General features: G+C 38.5%; 1 protein-coding gene across 1 annotated transcript in view; it reads left to right on the top strand.

Annotated features, from left to right (window-relative positions):
* The first annotated feature begins 1936 nt into the window (after positions 1 to 1936).
* Positions 1937 to 18665, top strand: part of SHISAL1 (shisa like 1) — a 183895-nt gene continuing 167166 nt past the window's right edge. The window contains exon 1 of the mRNA XM_072357812.1: positions 1937 to 2356. The gene's annotated coding sequence lies outside the window, so the exon portion shown is untranslated. The remainder of the gene's footprint in view (positions 2357 to 18665) is intronic.

Raw genomic sequence — 18665 nt, 5'->3', positions numbered from 1 at the left:
ATCCCAGGTCACCCGTCTCAACTTCCAACTTCCATATACGCCCCTTTTTCTTAATCAGGAGTTTTTGTATTAAGGCAAGCTGAACTCCTGGTGTGATTACTCAGTTTCTGGCTCACCAGAATTGATTGCTTCTGTTCCTGGAACGTAGATCTTAAAGATCAGTCAGCTTTTCCAAGCCTCCTTGCCTGTCAAAGCAGTGTTTCATAGGGTTACACCTGTACAAACAAGCCTGGAAGCCCAGGATCTTGCCCTGCAACTTGTCTTCCTCACTCCTTTAAGATCTGAAATTGTTAAGTTATGATCACTGTGGTAAAGGCTGAACCAAGCACATTCCCAGCAACTTCTTTCTTAGTCATAAGTAGCAGGTCCAGCAGAGTACTATCTTGAGCCATTTGTCAGCATTTCTATCAAAATTCTCCTGGATAAGCTACTTAAATCTCCTGAATTGCCTGAATGTCACTATATTATGCTTTAAGGTAGTTGAAACAAAGGCCTTTGTTCATTAGGCTTCTTCCTGTTGATCAGATGAGGCTTTGATTTGGAGGTTTGTAGGAGGCATCCATTGTAGGTACCCCTGCTTTGTCATCCTTCTGATTCTGGTCCATAAGCTCCCACCCCCTACTGGCAATCCTGTAGCAACGATCTTGCTACTGAGTGCTTATATTGTGCACATCTCCTTCTTGCCCTTTCAGTCTTTTCTTCTAAAAAACATCTATCCACCTATTAAGGCTCTTTGAGTTATCCCAACATGTTTCATATCATTTTTATGGTCATAGCTCCTCAGGTTCATGCAAATCTGATTGTCCTTTTTTCCTGTACAAACACCTCAGATGGGTCCCTGATTGTATCCATTTCACAAGGGCGAAAGTGAAAGCCTCCACTGATTTGTTGGGTATATGGTGGGTATACCCACACTTCCTCCATTTCTCATTCCTTCCCTTTTTGGACTTCAGATTCACTTTAAGTTCAGTTTCAAGACTTCCGTATAGCCTAGAAAACCTGTTGAAGATATTTTTGTTCTATTTTACCAGGGAGATTTCATTTCTCCCCAGATGCTCCCTAAATAGTATCACTTAATCTTAGAAGCCCAAATCTTGCTGGTGCAGCACCTGGACCCTATTTCCCTTCTCTTGCGCTTAAATCTCTGACATGCTGTAGAAAAACATTGTGGCCTTCAATATGTTTGACAGCGAGGAATACAGCGTGTCATGGTAAGGTAGTTCAGCAGTTAATTTTCCTAATTGTAGCCAAACTACGCCATATTCTGAAAATATCTGTGTTCTTCCAATGGAAAGTTCTGTCCGCTAGAGTATGGGAGAGATTCTCAATTGAAGGCTTAAATGCAGTGCTTCTTACCCAGTGAAATACTGAATGTAGTCCTCTTGAAAATACCGAAGTGGACTAGGAGTTAAAATGTGAAGGTAGTATATCAAGCTGTCATACACCATATGAACCTGTTTATGCTTTTAAAAATAGGCATCTTTTTTTCTCCTTAAAGCCAAACATGTTTATATTATGTGCAGCTTTTCTTTGTTTATTTATTTATTTATTTATTTTTAAAGCACATCTCACTCTCATCGACTCTAGTGTTCAAAATTGCATGCAGCTTTAGGCAACCCTTGGGTTGTTGAGTGGTTGCACTGATATATGGCTCTCCCTTAGAGACCACCATCTGCTTGCTGTGCTCTGTGGCAATATGAACATTAGGGTCCTTATGTTATGAACCTGGTATTCCTTTTCTCTTGCCTATTTTTTCCCCATCGGCAAGAAGGAAAAGAAAGCCTGCAACTCCCCCACACATCCACCTCCACCTCCATGAATTCACAACTGGGCTCAGAGCTGTATGTAGAAAAACTGACAGGCTGCAATTCTCAATTTTAAAATCTTCATAAATCTCTCCCGTAATTCCTGTGTTGAAAGGGGTTGTGTGCTAAATATAAACCTTTTCAGACAACGTACGAAGAGAAACAGTCAAGGAGCTCACGGTTAGAAAAAGAATCTCCGAACCAATATTCTGATGGCAGATTACCAAATGCTATGTATCAATTTAACCTGCATTTAAGATTTGAGCTGTTTTTGAATTGGAGCAGTGCTTTAGAAAATGTGAAGACAGGTGGCTTGAGAGGACATCTGACATTGCCCTTCTGGCTGGGCGAGGATGGAGAGTTTTCTGTATTTTGGAATGTTACAAAGCTGGCATCCAAGGGAATCTGCTCTCTGAAGTGATTTTTCATTCAGACCTGCAGTTCATCTGAACGTACGTGAAGCTTGGATTATGTTCATCAGTAGGCAGCCACTTTGAAACCCATTATTTGTTTCTCAGACACATCAGTGGTGACAACTGACTTGCTAACAGGTAATGTTATTTATAGTCCTTCTTGCAGCTATTAAAAAAAAAACTGACTGTCATTAATATTGGTCAGTGTTCATTCTTAAATACTTGGCAGCACTTTTTCCCTTTCAGTTTGTCAGCAGTTCCTTGAAGTGCAATGATCGAGTTAACGCTCATTGCCAAAATCAAGCTTTTTGACAGATGTCTGGAACTTGCATTAAAACAAAATAGATTTTGAAATCTAGTAGCTTTTCTTGAAAGCTTTAGTTCATGCCAAAAAAAAATCAAACTTGTGAGATATGTGCAGAGAAGTTTCTGGCGTTAAGTTAGAGATTTAATTTTTTTAATCAAACCGGCAAATTAATCTAGATTTCTCTGTCAGGAGACCATCTGCATGGTCCAAAATGACTAAGATTATTATTTCTTTTTTTTTCCTGAGGATAACAAATGCTATTTCCCTGGGATTTCTGCTGTAATGTTATTCTAATCTATAATGATGCTATGTGTACTTAAGAAATTGCCGTTAGATTGCTTTTAAAGTGGTCTTTAGCAGAAAACTGAAATTATTTGGGAACTGAGAAATCTGCAAGCTGAAAAATTTGTCTGGTAGAATAGTTTACAATAGAATGTTCAATATATCATATATGAGCTCCTGAAGCTTTTTAATTTCTGAATAAACAGCATCCTGGTTCAAAATGAATGCCTAGAAAAATGTGATTTATGTTTCCAGTCTCTAGAGTCCAAAGCCATTGTATCAGACTGGAAAAGGTAACTTCTTGTCCTCACTCAGCATGCTGAGAAGGGAGTGGGCAAGTTGTTAGCGATGAGAAATAGCCATGTCAGTGTTTCAGTGAAAGCAGATCAGACACTTCAGGTTATCCAGTTACTGAAAGCAATTACTTTTGTGGGTGATAAAAATATATTATGGATGAACCATGTAAAGTGACACAATTCTAATAAACTACCTTTTTTTCTTGTTTGACTGAAAAGGTTTCCTTTGATGCTTCGGGAGCTTGCTTTATCCTATTATATTTGAACACAACTGAATACAAATTTCTCCCTAAGTGGATTCCTTGCCTGATCTGTATAAGGGACATTTAAGGCAAAAAAGATTAGGTTTGATCCAAATTCCCTTGTGAAAAGGCAGATTGTTAAAATCTTGAGGCATCCAGGATTGCTTCTGTTCCTAGGATGCAAATGTGATACCCTTTTCTTTGCTAGACTTCTTCCTAAATTGATGATGGCCAGAACCAATTGCAAGTGGATTTGAACTATCTGACTCTTAAGATGAATAAACAAAAAAATCATTTTGACAGGCACATTAGCAAACGAGCTCACAGCAGGGATTTGTTACGCTTCCAGTACTTCAGAGTATAAAATTAAGGCATGACTGTAGAAGTGTCTTTAGACAATGGACTCCTGCTAACTGAAAATACGGGTTGCATGAACCACGTGGCCCCTGTGAACTGCAAAGAACAGCTAAATATGAAATCTGTATGCCATGTTTCCTCCTGCACCATTATCATTGGAAGCTTTAGAGTAGATTTTCCCTTTCTGTGTAAATGTTAGACAATCCTTTTTGCATGTAGATGAAGTAGTCTTCCATAAGGGACTGTCCTGCATAGTTGCAGCCATGTTGGAATTATTGAATTTGAACATTATTGATGATTGTCTGTTTCCAGTGTGTGAGTATGCCATGCTCTTTTAACTGCTGTGTAAGGACTTTCTTCTCTTAGCCAGGGGTCTGAGTAGGGTAAGATGAGAAGGCAAACATCAGGCATAGGGGGGAAAGAAAACAACACCGAACTGGAGGACTTTCCAGTGTCTTGTGAATTCTGTTTGACATTTGCTGCTTTTAAGGCTTTCTCCAAAGCAAAAGTTTTGGCCACATCAATAATGGTCATGGCTACAGGCTTATTTACTTAAATCTCAGTTGCATGTGACTGTACAGTGTACACTGGCAAACTCATTACTACTCAACTGCATGAATTTTTCTGTAATTACCTGTTACAGTACTGAAAGAATATAGGGATTATTGCTATGCATTATGTATAATTCCAGAAGCCTGATTTAAGAACCGTTATACTAAAAGCTGTCTAAATAGCATACTAATAACCATCAGTTGTTACAGAAGAGGATTCCATCACTAAGATGTAATGAAATGTAAAGCTGCAGTGAGGGCATTATAAAATGAGAAGATGTTACCATTTTCGTGGTGATACAATAGATGGTTGGGGTTTTTTTTTGGGTTTTTGGTTTTGTTTGGTTTGTTTTGAATGAATATGTAATTGTTCCACACTGATTTAACTACTGTGGTGCCAGTTGTTGCTACTATTTTGAATTTAAATAAAAGTTGAAGGCTAAGTTAATAATGCTGCTGCCATAATAATATATATTTCTGGTTGCATAACTCTGCCTCAGTGGTTATCTAGATCATGTATTTTCTGCATTTTTGCTTTGCTGTCTTTTATTGAGGCATCCATCCAACACAGGAACAGTCTTCTCAGAGTTTGTTCGATCTGTTGCTTTGCCTAGATTATAATCTCATTATGAGTCTAGGAATAGTCCTAAAGCACCAAATCCACTTAGGTTTGTCCAAACAACATTAGATGCTTAGGAAAAGTGTGTAAAAATGGCACCTATAGAATGATAATAATCTTGTTTCATATCTGTAGCCTTTTTCTGAAGTCAAACAGAACTAAAAGTATATGTTGAAATAAGTCTTTTGGTAGAAAGTTTTCTGCCAAAAAGAGGGACGTGATGATCTTAACGATGCATGTTAGATAAAATCATATTATAGTAATTTCCCAGTTAGTTAAGTGTTAGGGTCACTCTGTCCTCAAAGGTAAAGGTGCCTTGCAGAGTTTAAAAGAACATTTATCAGGAAGAACCCCTTTAAATTAAAAAAGAAAAAAGAAAAAAAGATACAAGAAACCAGTAAATCTAAACAGCTTTGTTGCAGTCTTAGTGATATCACAGTACTTCACAGATGAGGAACTAAGAACATCTTGAAGAGGAGGAACTAGCATATTTTGAGTATATATTTACCCCACATATTTCTCTGAGTGTCAAATGCTTTTATAGAGCTTAAGCACAGATATGGATCTGGGTAGCAGAAGGCAGTTCCAGTCTTTAAGTTCGTAATTCGTATAATTATGTTATCAGAACTTCAGATATGATTATCTATAAGAACAAAAGAGCTGTAATCTCATGAACACAAGAAGATAAGGTAATCTGCCTAAGTCTCTTCCAAGCTGTTCTTAAAGCAAGATGAGATTGCTAGGCCTAAATTAAGTGAAACAGGTGGCAACTAGAGGTTGCTAAATAAGATTGGTCTTGGTAAAGTGTTATGAAGCACAGAGAATTTGGCATTAATTTTCTGAGCTGACATCTGCCTTCATCCCATCTCCCCAAATGCCTAAATTTGGACTCTGAAATGCATACCCAGAAGCAGAAATAGATATCAACAGTTGTTGGTTTCTTACATTATTTGTATATGAAAGCATCATTGGTTTCGATTGTTGCTGTACAATTAAACACCTGAAAGAAGAGTCTCTATGTAGAGCTCAAATTATCTATTTATTTGTTTTCTAATTCTTTGAATGGCTAAAGAAAAGTGTTGTGTGTATGAGCAATATATGAAATAAACAGTGAGATTAGTAGGAATAGTTAGAAAGTGTTGAATTATTGACGGCAAAAGAGAATTTTGAAGATGTTTAAATACATGAAAGCTTTGAAAAATGAGCACAAGCTGATGAACAGAGAGCTCTGCTTCAGGCTTGCACCCTTAGAATTTTACTGGAAAATGGCTATCCTTCAGGACAAAAAACAGCAGAACTGATTTTCAGTGTGAAGCCCTTCTCCACTGTGGTATTTTCAAAGAGCCACTGGAAATTCAAAGGAGCCCAGCTGCCTGGATCAACTGAGAAAGGAATCTCAGAAGATACAGGGGGATAAAAATCTTTGCAGTTTCCAGGAACCACTGGTATAAGACAAATAACTGCTTGGCAGGGGAACTAAACATCCTATGTGATGGAACTGGTTGGATGATGCGCAGGTATGAGAAGAGAACAAACTGCAGTGCAGCATGGGCATAGAAAATGCTCAACAGAACAAATAAATGAAAGAATAAATATAGAAAGGAGATGTGATTAATGTACTGGAAACTAGCTGCAGAGGATGTGATCTGCTCTGGACACTCTGTTCTCTGCTCTTGTATCATCCCCATGGTATCTAGGCACTTAACTGGCAGATGAGTCACCGTGTCTTTGTGCTGCAGCTTGTTTCTCCATTAAATAAAGGTATTCTTTCTACTCTTGGAGTGGTGCTAAAAAGGACAGATCTGTAAAATGCTTTGAAGATATACTAGCATTCATAGGCTTTCCAAAGCCTAGGTATCAATTGTGGAGATTGCAGTTAGGTTTGGGTTTTTTTTTTTCTGTTGGTGTTTTGTTGTTGTTTGTTTGTTTATTTTCCATTAAAATATATTTAACTGCAGTAACTCTGGTATTTTTTGACATTCCCGATACATAAGATGATGAAAAGACTAGTTAAATTTTTTTTGGAATAGCATAATATCACTGAATATATTTGCACTTGCTTCACAGTAAGCCTCAAGAAAATCATTGGTTGGGCATAAAATTACTTTGTTTCCTGGCTCTCTGATTCAAGGCTAATGTTTCTTTAGCTGATTATGCAATATTACACTTCAACCTTAAAAACTTTGCTGTGTGACTGGTGAGCAACCATAGCTGAGCTGCTCTTAATACATGAGGCTACACCAATACTAAATATAGGGGGAGAATCACTTTCTTTGGCTGGTTGTGCTGTGCTTAATACACTCCAAAATGCAGTTTTGGATTGGTTGTCCACGACTGTCACACCACTGACTCATGCTAAACCTGTTGTCTCCAGAACTCTCAGATTACTTCCTGCTAAGCTGTTTTCCAGCATCTTGCTTCTGTACTTTTCTGGAATTGCTCTATTCCAGCTGCAGCATCAGGCTTGTCTGTACATCTTTGTACTGCTGATTATTGCCCAGTGCTCCACTGGAGTCTTATATTTCTAGAGAGTCAGCAGCACCTTCCAGCTCAGTATCATCAGCAAACTTGCAGTGGATGTGCTTCACTCTTGCCTCCAGATCACTGATATAACATGTTGAACAGAACTGGTCCTTGAATTGAGCCCTGGGGAACACTGCTAGTGACCAGCTGCCAGCCAAATGTAGCCCTTTCACTACAACAAACCTTTGAGCTTTGCATTTAGCACGCAACGTAGCATGGATTTGTTCCTCTCACAGCTGGGCAGTTTGTGCATGCTAGGAGGTACAGCATCAAAGGCAATACTATAATCCAGAAAGAGTACATCTGCCATCTTCCCTTTATCTACTAAGCATCTGACCTTATCATAAGTGGTCAAATTACTAAGGCAGGACTTTCCCTTGATAAGCCATGTTCACTGTGCCTAATAATACATTTTTCATTCTGGTCTACAAATCCTACGTCATTGTTTTAAGCTCTACTTTAGCTCTGTAAGCTAAAAAGCAACTGTTAGAGCAACTATTCCCTTAATAACCCCATGGCCATTATAATGAAAATTGTAATATTGAAGTAGTTTGGAATTTAAATGAGCTCACATTGTCCAAAAGTCATTATTTCCAGGTAGAGGTATCCCTTTTTTGCTCAGCACACCTAGAAAACAAAGTTGATATTGTTTGATTATCTGTAAATGTAGCCATTCTGCATAAAATCAAAGCATCAAGAAAGCTTCTTTAGAATTACTTGAAAACATTGTTTAAGGTTATAATAATTATTGAAGCTTTTAACTTTGGTGTTAATTAACACAATTAATAATTAAATGAGTCTAGTTGAACAGTGGAACAGAATAGTTATGATTCTGCCACTGAAAAGGCGATATGTGGTCATTGCTGTACTTGACATTTAGCGGACTTCATTCCTACATACTGCACTTGATTTACACTAGCAGAGCACTAAAGAATTACTTGAAATGAAATGTTTTATGTTATGTTTTAGGTCACTTCCATTGTGTCATACCATCATAAATGGGCCTTCATAAAACAGTCCAAGCAAGCAGTATTTCAGAAGCCCAAATGTCATCATCTCTTACTGGAAGGAAAGTCACTGTTGTGGTTTCTGTCAGAAAGACTTCTCTGCAGAATGTGGCTGAAGGTATTATCAGATCTCATGGTAACAAAACAAAAACACAAAACCAAACAAAAACAAAACACCAACAACAAAACACCAACAAAAAAACAGCTCTGCTGGAATTTTTATGATCTCATTGGGATGGAAGACAGTGTGTCAGTAGTATATCCATTCAATCCAGAGCAATGCCAATAACTACAGTTTTTGTCAATTTCACCTGCTCTTGTTTTTAACCTGTGTAAGTTGAATGTACTATGGACTTATTCTGATTAAAACAACAACAAACCAAGATTCTTTGTTATAAAGCTGGAGACAAGGGTTTTTGTTTTTGTTAACCTTGTTAAAAACCTTGTGAATCACAATGACCTTCTAAACAGTGTTTAATGGAGTTCTACAGCTGGCCTTATACATAGTTTACTTTCAAAACACATGCAACATCAAAGTAACTGAATGGAACTTCATGGGGAACACTCTTTGCTTTTAATTTAAGAAAGCTATTGCATTGTGTCTCTGTTTTAGACTGGATTTTAGCAGAATGGCTACAGGTAAGGATGCCGAAAGTCTATGGCTGTTATAAAACAAAAGACTTTTCCTAATCTCACTTTTCTTGCTGCCTCAGAATCACAAGTTCTCCACTTTCTCCTTTTCCAGATAACACGGTATTCCAATTATTTCAATTGGAATTGAATGATATTTCTTAGATTCCTTCTTGGTATTGTCCCATATTTTAATCACCTATAAGGAAAGTAGCAGCTATATGGCAAAACAGATGATGCCATTTCATTCTAGCTTTGTTCAACATCTTCATCAATGACCCGGATGAATGTTTAGAATATGCTGTCAGCAAGTGATGATTACACAAAGCTGGGAGGGGTGGGTGGCACACCAGAAGGCTGTGATGCCATTCAGTGAGATCTGGAGAGTTGAGTGGAGAGGAGCCTGATGAGGTTCAACATGGGCAGGTGTAGAGTCTTGCACCCAGGGAGCAATAAAAACATGCATCAGCGCAGATTAGGGGCTGACCTGTTAGAAACAAGCTCTATAGATAAGGACCTAGGTATCCTGGTGGACAACAGGTTGACCATGAACCAGTAATGTGCCTTTGAATCCAAGACCAGTGGTATTCTGGCCTTAGAATTAGAAGGAGCATGCATAACCAAAAGGCCAAGGGAGCTTCTCCTCCCCCTCTACAGAGTGAGGCCACATCTGGAATACTTTGTCCAGCTGTGGGCTCCCCAGTTCAACAAAGACAAGAAACATTGAGAGAGAGTATAGTGGAGGGCCACAAAGATTATTAGGGTCTTGGAGCATGTGTCTCGTGAGAAAAGCCTGAGAGCCCTGGGACTGCTCAGCCTGGAGAAGAGGAAACTGAGGAGGATCTTATCTCAATGCTTATAAATATTATAGAATCGCAGACTCCTACAATGGCTTGGTTTGGAAGGGGACCTTGAGGATCAGCAAGCTCCTACTCTCTGACATGAGTGGGAATGCCACCCACTAGGTCAGTCTGCCCAGGGCCCCATCCAACCTGGCACTGAATGTCTCCAAGGATGGGGCATCCACAGCTTCTCTGTATAATTTGTTCCAGTACCTCACTACCCTCTGCGTAAAGAATTTCTTTCTAACATCTAACCTGTTTTTTCCTTTTCCAGTTTAAAGCCATTCCCCCTTGTCCTATCACTATTAGACCATTTAATAGTCACTCCTCTTCCTGTTTATTAGCTCCCTTCAAGTAGTGGAAGGTTGCAATGAGTTTTCCCAGGAGCCTTCTCTTCTTCAGGCTAAACAAGACCAACTCCCTCAGCTTTTCTTCATGGGAGAAGGGCTTCAGTTTCTTGATTAAATATGTAACAGATGGGAGTCAAATGGATTGGCCAAGCTCCTATTTGTTTCCCCTTCACAGAGGAGAAAAAGTTTGCTGGGATGACGGCCTGCATAAGCTCCACATGCTCTCAGGTGTGTCTGATGTCTCTACAGCAAACACAGAACTCTTAATATTGTTAGCTAAAAATGACGTGGAGAATGGGGCAATGTAATGTGTCAAATTCTTTTTTCTATTGTTTTTGCTGAAAAGTGGCCTAAAACTGAAATGGTAACCTCAGTTACACATCCTTCGAGATCCTCAAAGAAGATTTGACTTTCAACTTCTCTGTGATCTCCCCTGTGCTTTCATTTAGCTACAAGGGTCAAAAAATAAATCTCAAATAGCCTTCGAGTCTCCCCGCTTGGTGGAGAAAACTATGATAAATACATTTAATTGTACTGCATCTTTCTTAAGGAAGAGAGGGATAAGGAATTTCTCGAGTGTCTGCAGAGAAGCTGTTAAAAAACAAAAAGCACCTATCAAACCAAAACAAAAAGACCTTAGCTATTAGCACATTATATTTATAAAACACTTAAAGTCCCAATATCCAGCCACTGAGGTAGATTACTGGACAGATGCTGCTTAAAATATCTTGGATGGCATTAATGCCTCACTGAAAGAACTGCTCTAATGCTAAGTCTTCTAAGCTGCTTCAGGAATCTTATCACCTAAATTCTCAGTTTCTAAAAGATTTTTTAAATGTATTCTGAGCATTAATTCTAAATGCTAAACAGATTTTTATTCTAGATGAGCTCTTCTCCCTTTATTAGGTTTAGTTTAGAGCTGTTCTAAACTGGTTTTCTTTAAATTTCTTGTAATTAGATTAAATCATAGCCCCCTTTAATGAAAGCTCCTCTTAAAGCAAAAGGAAAGTCTACCGAGCGCTCAAGTTATGAAGCAAAATTGCATAAAAACTGCTACATAGCTTGTTATGTCATGTAAAATAATTCATTTCTAGTTCTGTTTAAGCTGTTTTCTTACTTGGACAGACTTGTTCTGTTTCCTACTCCAGCACAGGGAACAAAATCACTACAGAATCAAAGTAATGCTAACTTCCATAAAGAACCCCTTCTGCAGACTGCATATCCCCTGTCTTCTACAGAGATGTTTTCTACCTACAGAGATCTCTCTCTCTTCTGTAAAATATAAACTCTGGTTCACTGAATTAACTCTAAAACTATCTCTGCACTAGATTATATTTGTCCTTGTTTAATTAGAGTTAAATTTCCAGATCTGTTTATCCTAAAATCTGACTGGAGTAAAACCGTAAGAGCACTAATGTGGTCTTCAGTGTTCATTGTGGTTATCTGTGGCCTTTTTCATATAAACACTTTTCATCCTTGTGCTTTCTATCTGCTTACAGGATGCCCTGTTATCTTGCTAAACTTTGTTTTTAAAAAAGTGTGTTAGTGATTACTAAGGTACATACACCTTCCTACATTGTTACATACCTGATACTAGTAGTTGTACTCAGACTGCATCTGAAAGTACCCAGTTGTAGTGGTAATGCTGAGTCACAGCTTGAACCAGTGATTGAGCACCTGGTGGGAAGGCAGGGCCAACCCAAGGGAGCTCAGGTACATGCTGAGTGACTGGAAGGAGTGGAGCCAGGATCCACCCCTTCCCAGACCTCATTTATGGGTTGGCAGTAAGAAGCGAGGGCATCCTACTGGAGATTGCTGTGTATCTGGGGCTTTTTAAGGGTAAGCAGCTTTTTTTTCCCCTTTGTGTCAGTAGCTGCTGTATTTGAGCATATCCTTGGTTGTTGCAGTTTAGGACTTTGCTACCCTGCTATCATTGGTGTGTTCTTCACTGTGTTATAGTGTTACACCCATACAGAAAAGACAGACTGGACTTTTCCTCTTTGTCTCTTAGTTGTCTGTTAGGATTATGTTTTCCTTGAGGAAAGATGAGGCTTTCCTCATTCTAACAGATGTTGATGTTTTATAAGATGTTTACAGTTGCTTTATTCCTATGTTGAATAAAATATGCAGCTTTATTGTGTAGATAGATAGTGCCTCCTTCATGTGCATGCCCAGTAACATATTATAACAGATCACTTGGTATTGGTGTTAGGTATGATCTAACTTCAAGAGTATAGGTGGTAGTCCTGCCAATGTTGCATATCTGTTATACAGAGTTGCAGTAACTGTTAGGTATAGTGATGCTGAGTGTTTCTGTAAGTTATATTTTTCTGATTTTGCAGAATACAGGTAAAAGCTGCTCAAATACTGATACAGTTTGGCTAATAATTGTTTGAATTTGCTAGAAGATATTGCTCTCGATCTCATTTTCTTTAAACCAAACATCAGCCTATTACTGCTTGACTGCTGTACAGCAATCACCCCCCTTTTAGCCCATAAGTAGGGAAAAAGAATAACTTGACTATTTCATTTCAAAGCCATTCATTTCCTGAATCTATGGAATTGAATTGGCATTATCTTAAAGGTTCTTCACACCTTGCCCACCAGTCTAGTTCAAATTTCACTACCAGTTCATTAAATACCATATAGCATCCCCCCAGTAATTCGTACGAGCTTTGTGTGCATAGTTCCACGGAAATTTGGCAAACTTAAAAGTTTTTATTTTTCTAAAGTAAAACCATAAGCAGGAAAAGCTCCTGAAATATAGTATAAAACACACACTGTAGCAAGCAGAGTAGTACACACCCCTAGGAAGTTCCTTTCTGTAACATCATGTTGGACATGCATGGATAACAAGGGTAAACTTGCTAGTGCCTAGAACAGAATATGTTGCATCATGTTTTTTAGAGGCTATCTTATTTCCCACGTGAGCTGCACACTCCAAAATTACTTCTTAGCTTCTGAAGTATCTGGTTGTGAACAACTTTGACTACAGTGCTTAGCATATTTCTTTTACAACCTGGAGCATCTCTCCCTTATTTTCTATATGTTATGATTTCTTGATCATGGGAGCTGAATTGCTTTCCTCATTTCTGAGGTTTAAAGAATGGAGCATAATGCATTTAAGGGCAGGAAGAGTTCAGTTTAAATCATTGCTCATAAAATGGTTTGATAGGAAACAGGAGTAGTATTGCAAGTAATACATGGCATGTTTAAAGAGCTATATTTTAAGAGCAGTATGCATTGCGAACAGCTGTATTGAAGTCCACATTCACTCTGTATCATTGATATCTTCTAAATCACTTTTTAGGGAATATTTGTAGCCTATACATTTGCCAGTTGTTTGTTGTCCTTAGTAGATAGAGATTTCTTGCTCAGGTCATTGTTTCTGTGTAATTGCTGTGTGAAAGTATTTGAAATCCTTTACCAATTAACTTAGGAAAATATTTGAAGGAATTGAAGTAGTTGAATGATGGTTGGTGAGTCAATAGCAGAGAGCTGAAGCTGAGATGTAGGTAGGAGGTGGAGTTTCTTTGATCTTCTTTTTGCTCTTTTATTAATTGCAGCATGTCCTTGATTATATAAGCAGCAAAAAAGTACTGTGCATAATGAGAGTACATAATGGGAGAGCATAATAAATGCCTTCCACTCAGACCTGGGTTTTCAATCTGAACTTGTAGTAAACCAGGATTGTTGCACACAGTGGATCAAGGAACAATCCCTGTATGTTTTTACTGAAGGTAAAAAATTTGTATGGGGGGAAAAAGTATTTTCTAGCTTCAGAAAAATGCTGAATGGGCCAAAGGAACTGGAAACAGGGAGCATTTTTCTAGAGATGGTGGCCAAGAAGAGCATAAAACCAAGATTATGTAGGGAAATTTCTTACTAGCAAGGCAGTGCAGGCATGTTCAAACATCTGTGCTCTCCAGCTGGCAGTGTTGGAAGTATCTATCTCCAAACAGAGTGCAGCTCCTTTTAAAAAAATATAATAAATGGTTGTAGCTGTTCATTTATGGAGTAATGCACTTTCACAGAAGTAGGAAGGCAGTAGTGAATATCGGAATATAATATTGCGCTCACTAGAATTCTTTGTTGCTACCTTTCACTTTTGTATGACTCATTGGAGTTGATGATGAATTCTGATACCTCTGATTCTATAGTCTTTTTTTTTTTTTTTTTTTTTCCAGAACGAACTTAAAGGTTTATTCTAGTTTGAGTAAATGTTAATGCTTCAGTCATGCTATTGAGAGCAAGGTACAATGCAGTTATGATTTTTCTCTCAATTCCACTACAGCACCTCTCTTCCTCCACTGCTGTGGTGCATGTGTGCAGAATAACATCATTCACAATGCTTCATTCATTAAGTTTTAATTCTCCTTTCTTTATTTTTTCAATTTGGATTAACACTAAACTTTCAGGAATTGTATTTTCTCATTCTCATTAAAAGACTTTTGCCGTGACATCTGACTTTTTCCCATTAACTTGTTTTACATTACCAGGAGATCCAATGTGGAACAGTGTTGTGCTCAAAGGAAGCAGAAAAAAAGAAAAGGAAACAAATCCAGTAATTACTTCAATAAAGTGTTGAATAATAAACTGTAGGTAACTTAGGAGTTTAATGGCTTATTAATAATGGGTAGTTCATAACCAAGACCTGTACTACTTGTGCCCAATATAGGAAGTACAAGTGAGAAAATATCAGTGAGGTATTATGTTGATGCTGTAGAATTTTACCCATTGCAAAATGACTTTTTTTCTCTTGATCCTTTTACGCTCTTAACACTCTTTTGGGACCCTTTCTGCTTTTGCCATCCTAAATGGCTGCGTATCTGGAAAAGTTTTAACTTGAGGATATTTACAGTATCTAACTGGAAAAAGCAGTAGTGTCTTAATGTTTCTTCCATGCTCTTGCTTTATTCTTAAATAATACTAGTGAGCAATGTTTAGGATAGTAAACATATTTTATATAAAATATGCTGGGGAAAGAAAAAATGTTCATTAGTATCTCTGCCTTATAGCTTACTGCTTATGCATTTTGCTAGCTTTTAGAGTCCAGCTGCTTAAAGAGCTTGTATTATTGATTTCTCAGGGCAGTGTGCTGATCTTGTAACTGGTGATCTTGTAATGCTACAGAGTAATTCAGGGTCAGATCTGAAAAGCCTGTAAGAAGACTCCACAATCAACGTTCTGCACAAATAATATTTTCTGGGACAGGGACTGAATGCTGAGTGACTTTAATTTGTTCTAATGCTGGATAATACAGGCACTTTCTGAACAAAGCAAAATAACTTTGGCAAGAAGACCTAAGATAAAGTATTTGTCTGCAGGAGAAAGATATACATTCACATCCTCATCCTGAGTGAATAAGAGTAAGTACCAGGCAGAAGAGTGCTTCCTACAGCATTTCCATTGTGTTTAAGCTACTGCTACCACTTCCTCAGCTCTTGAAAGTGCTCACAGGTGTCGGTCTAAGCATGATACTTTGCTGCGTGAAAATACTTCCACTGTTGCCCTGGAAGAATATGAGTTCAATACTGCTGCAAAATGAGTGTCAGACAAACATGATTTGTATCTGGCAGGTAGGAAACAGCAAATAAACAACAGTAGGCAGGAGAAATCAAAATGAAGCATTTTGCAAGGCAGGTTTCCTCCAAGAGATCTGAATGCTGAGGGCAAGAGGAGGTACAGCAGTGCTGCTGGCATGCAGCTGAGCAGCAGTCAGGCTCACTGTTTTGTGCAGTAACTTCAAGGTGGTGCCTTTATGCCTGCCTCATGCTCCTCACACTGAAGCATGTCTTGTTCTCTTAAGTCACCAACAGCCTGAAGCCCAGCTGCTAGTACTGCTTTGCCACAGTCACTTTCCTACTGCTAAAATGCCTGTGCACTCAGAGTTGTTGCATTCTTGCAGAGATGTTGCTGTGGTGCTTTGAATTGTGCTATAGTGATCAAGTAAGTGAGGGTCTAGGGTACAAATGTAGCAATCTCACTAAGGAAGAGTGAAGAATGTGGTGTATATGAGCATCATCACACACCTGAGATATCAGAGATGGTTCACTTGATTTCTGCTTTTTTGTTTTCTAGTGGGTTTCTGTGACAGGCAAGCACTTCTTCCAGAACCCTTTCATCTCTTGCTGCTGCCCCCAAGACATTTAAAAAGGTAGAGAGGTGTCCCTAGTATTGGTGTTACTGTTTGGATTTACTAGTCAGTGATAAAACTAAACTTAAGGAGAAAACCCACCTTTGTGACAAATCATTGTTCTCTGTTCACAACTGACAGCCACTGTGATCTTTCTGCGTGGTTAAACTCAACTGGATGAACTGCCTCTAGTTTCACATGCCTCTCTCTGCCTCTGGAAGTCATGTGAGGATGGATAGAATCCCACTTGCTAGTAAAGGCTTACTAATCTGGTAGAAAGATCATAAAATAGGTCAATCACCAAAGATCAGGAGTTTAAAGCCTAAAATTAATGATGATGATTATTATTATTTTACTTTTGAAGTAGGTTCACTCTACAGGATTTGCTTGTTCTGGAGCTAAACAAAGCAACAAATGTTTTCCTCCTGCAAGTGTAGGTACTTGTGATATTTATGGGATGTTTCCATGCCTTGTACAGTCTTTGATTATGAGGCCACACTGAGTGGGAATATCAGCACTGTTCTACAGCCCTTGGAACTGTGTCTAATGGGTTCTGTAGCAAAACAGAGCCATGGTAACTGCACATATAAGATTTCAGACTGCTATCAGTTGATGCCCATATAACTGTTCTGGATTATCCTTCCAGTAATGCTCTGTGCTGAGCTTGAGTTGTTCCTGGCAGAAAGCACCATGCTTGGCTATGGTGAGTGTCTTCCAACAGATGCCTTGCCTTGTTGCAGAATCACTGAGTTGTAGGGGTCTTAAAGTCCCAGGGTATGTTGCATCTCTGATTCTTCACATATGCTGTGAAGAAGCTGATGCTCAGCTCTGTTTTGTATAGTCTTTATTCCTCTACAAATTCATGTGTTATCCACCAGTGGACAGATGTGATTCTGTGTACACAGGAGAAAATAGGGACAGAAAAGGGAAACTGTAATGGTATTGGCTAGGCTCTACCAGACCAAATGACTTATTAAATAATTTGCTGGTGTCATCAGTATATTACGGGTGACTGAATGTATTGTCTTTGCCTCTGTTTTACCCTTCTGTGATAGCTGCTGCAAATCATAATGAAACTATTTATGGCCATCTCCCAGAAAACAAGTTCAGCTAGAGCTTTCAATAAAATAACATGGACAATGGCAGATGGCAGAACTGAATGGTTTGGTTATTCATAAGGCATATGACCCCCTGAAAGACTGCAGTAAAAAGAAGTAATAGATAGGCTGTAAACCAGAGTCAGGCTTCAGGCAAAGCAATTTCTGGGTTGAGCAACAAAAAGAACATGCTGGTTTATAGGCTTTTGAATGCATTTTGGTGTGGGGGCATCATCCAACAGAGACCTTTTCTCCACTGTTGAGTCTGGTGTATAAAGTGTTATTAGTTTAGAAACCATAATACACAAAGAACTCTTCCACTGTGCATCAGTCTGCCTGTGCCACAGTTAATTGGGTCCTCCTTCCCCCTCCAGCATCACTCATTTTATTTGAAGCCTTCTGGTTTTCTTCTCTCCTTGGTTCTTCCTAGCACACAAGTTTCCCTTGGTTCCCCTTTATGGAGAGGTGTTTGGAAGAAATGCATCTTGCGCAGCTAAGCTGGAGCTAGTTCTTGTTTAGTTTTGAGTTCCAGAGCTGGATATGGAAGAAATACATAAAAGATATTGTGTTATATGTTCTGAGAGATAATATTAATTAATTGCAATGCCTTCACTTGCACATGGAGAAAACTGGTATTTCAAACCTGAATGAGGTGGGGGGGGAAGAAAGTAGCACATGGCTTATTCTTCTCTAAGTGGCTTACTCATTTCTGTACTGATGTTCATCATCTCAAGCATAATGGAGTTACTTGTGTACTTGTGTTACTTGTGTACTTGTGTTGGATTCATTTGCTGTTTGTTTGGAAGAACTGTCTGCATTTTGCTCCGTAGCTTTAAAGCAATATTATTTTTGCACAGTGTTTTGTAAAGTGCCATACAAATGCCAGAGAAAGATGTCCTCATTTTAAGGAGTCCTTGTAGTTTTAAGGAGAACTAACTAATAATTTTTATGTCAAGTCACTGTAGTAGCCTCTATTTATCAGCATGTCCCTGAAACAGATGCCATTTGCTCATACACCAAATTGAAGTTACCTTGTTCCCCAGAATTTCTGTCCTTATGTTTTGGTTTATGCAGGTTTCTGCCTGATACGGTTTTTTGGAGAGGAGGGAAAATGTGAATTGAATGTATCTAATTCAGATCATTACATGAAGCTTCTAAGACAGAATTTTCCCAGAGATTGTGAACTTCTCATTCATCTCTGAGCTGCA

Source organism: Excalfactoria chinensis, chromosome 1 (genome assembly GCF_039878825.1).
Source record: "Excalfactoria chinensis isolate bCotChi1 chromosome 1, bCotChi1.hap2, whole genome shotgun sequence".
Classification (NCBI taxonomy): domain Eukaryota; kingdom Metazoa; phylum Chordata; class Aves; order Galliformes; family Phasianidae; genus Excalfactoria; species Excalfactoria chinensis.
This window is presented reverse-complemented; position numbering and strand designations above follow the sequence as displayed.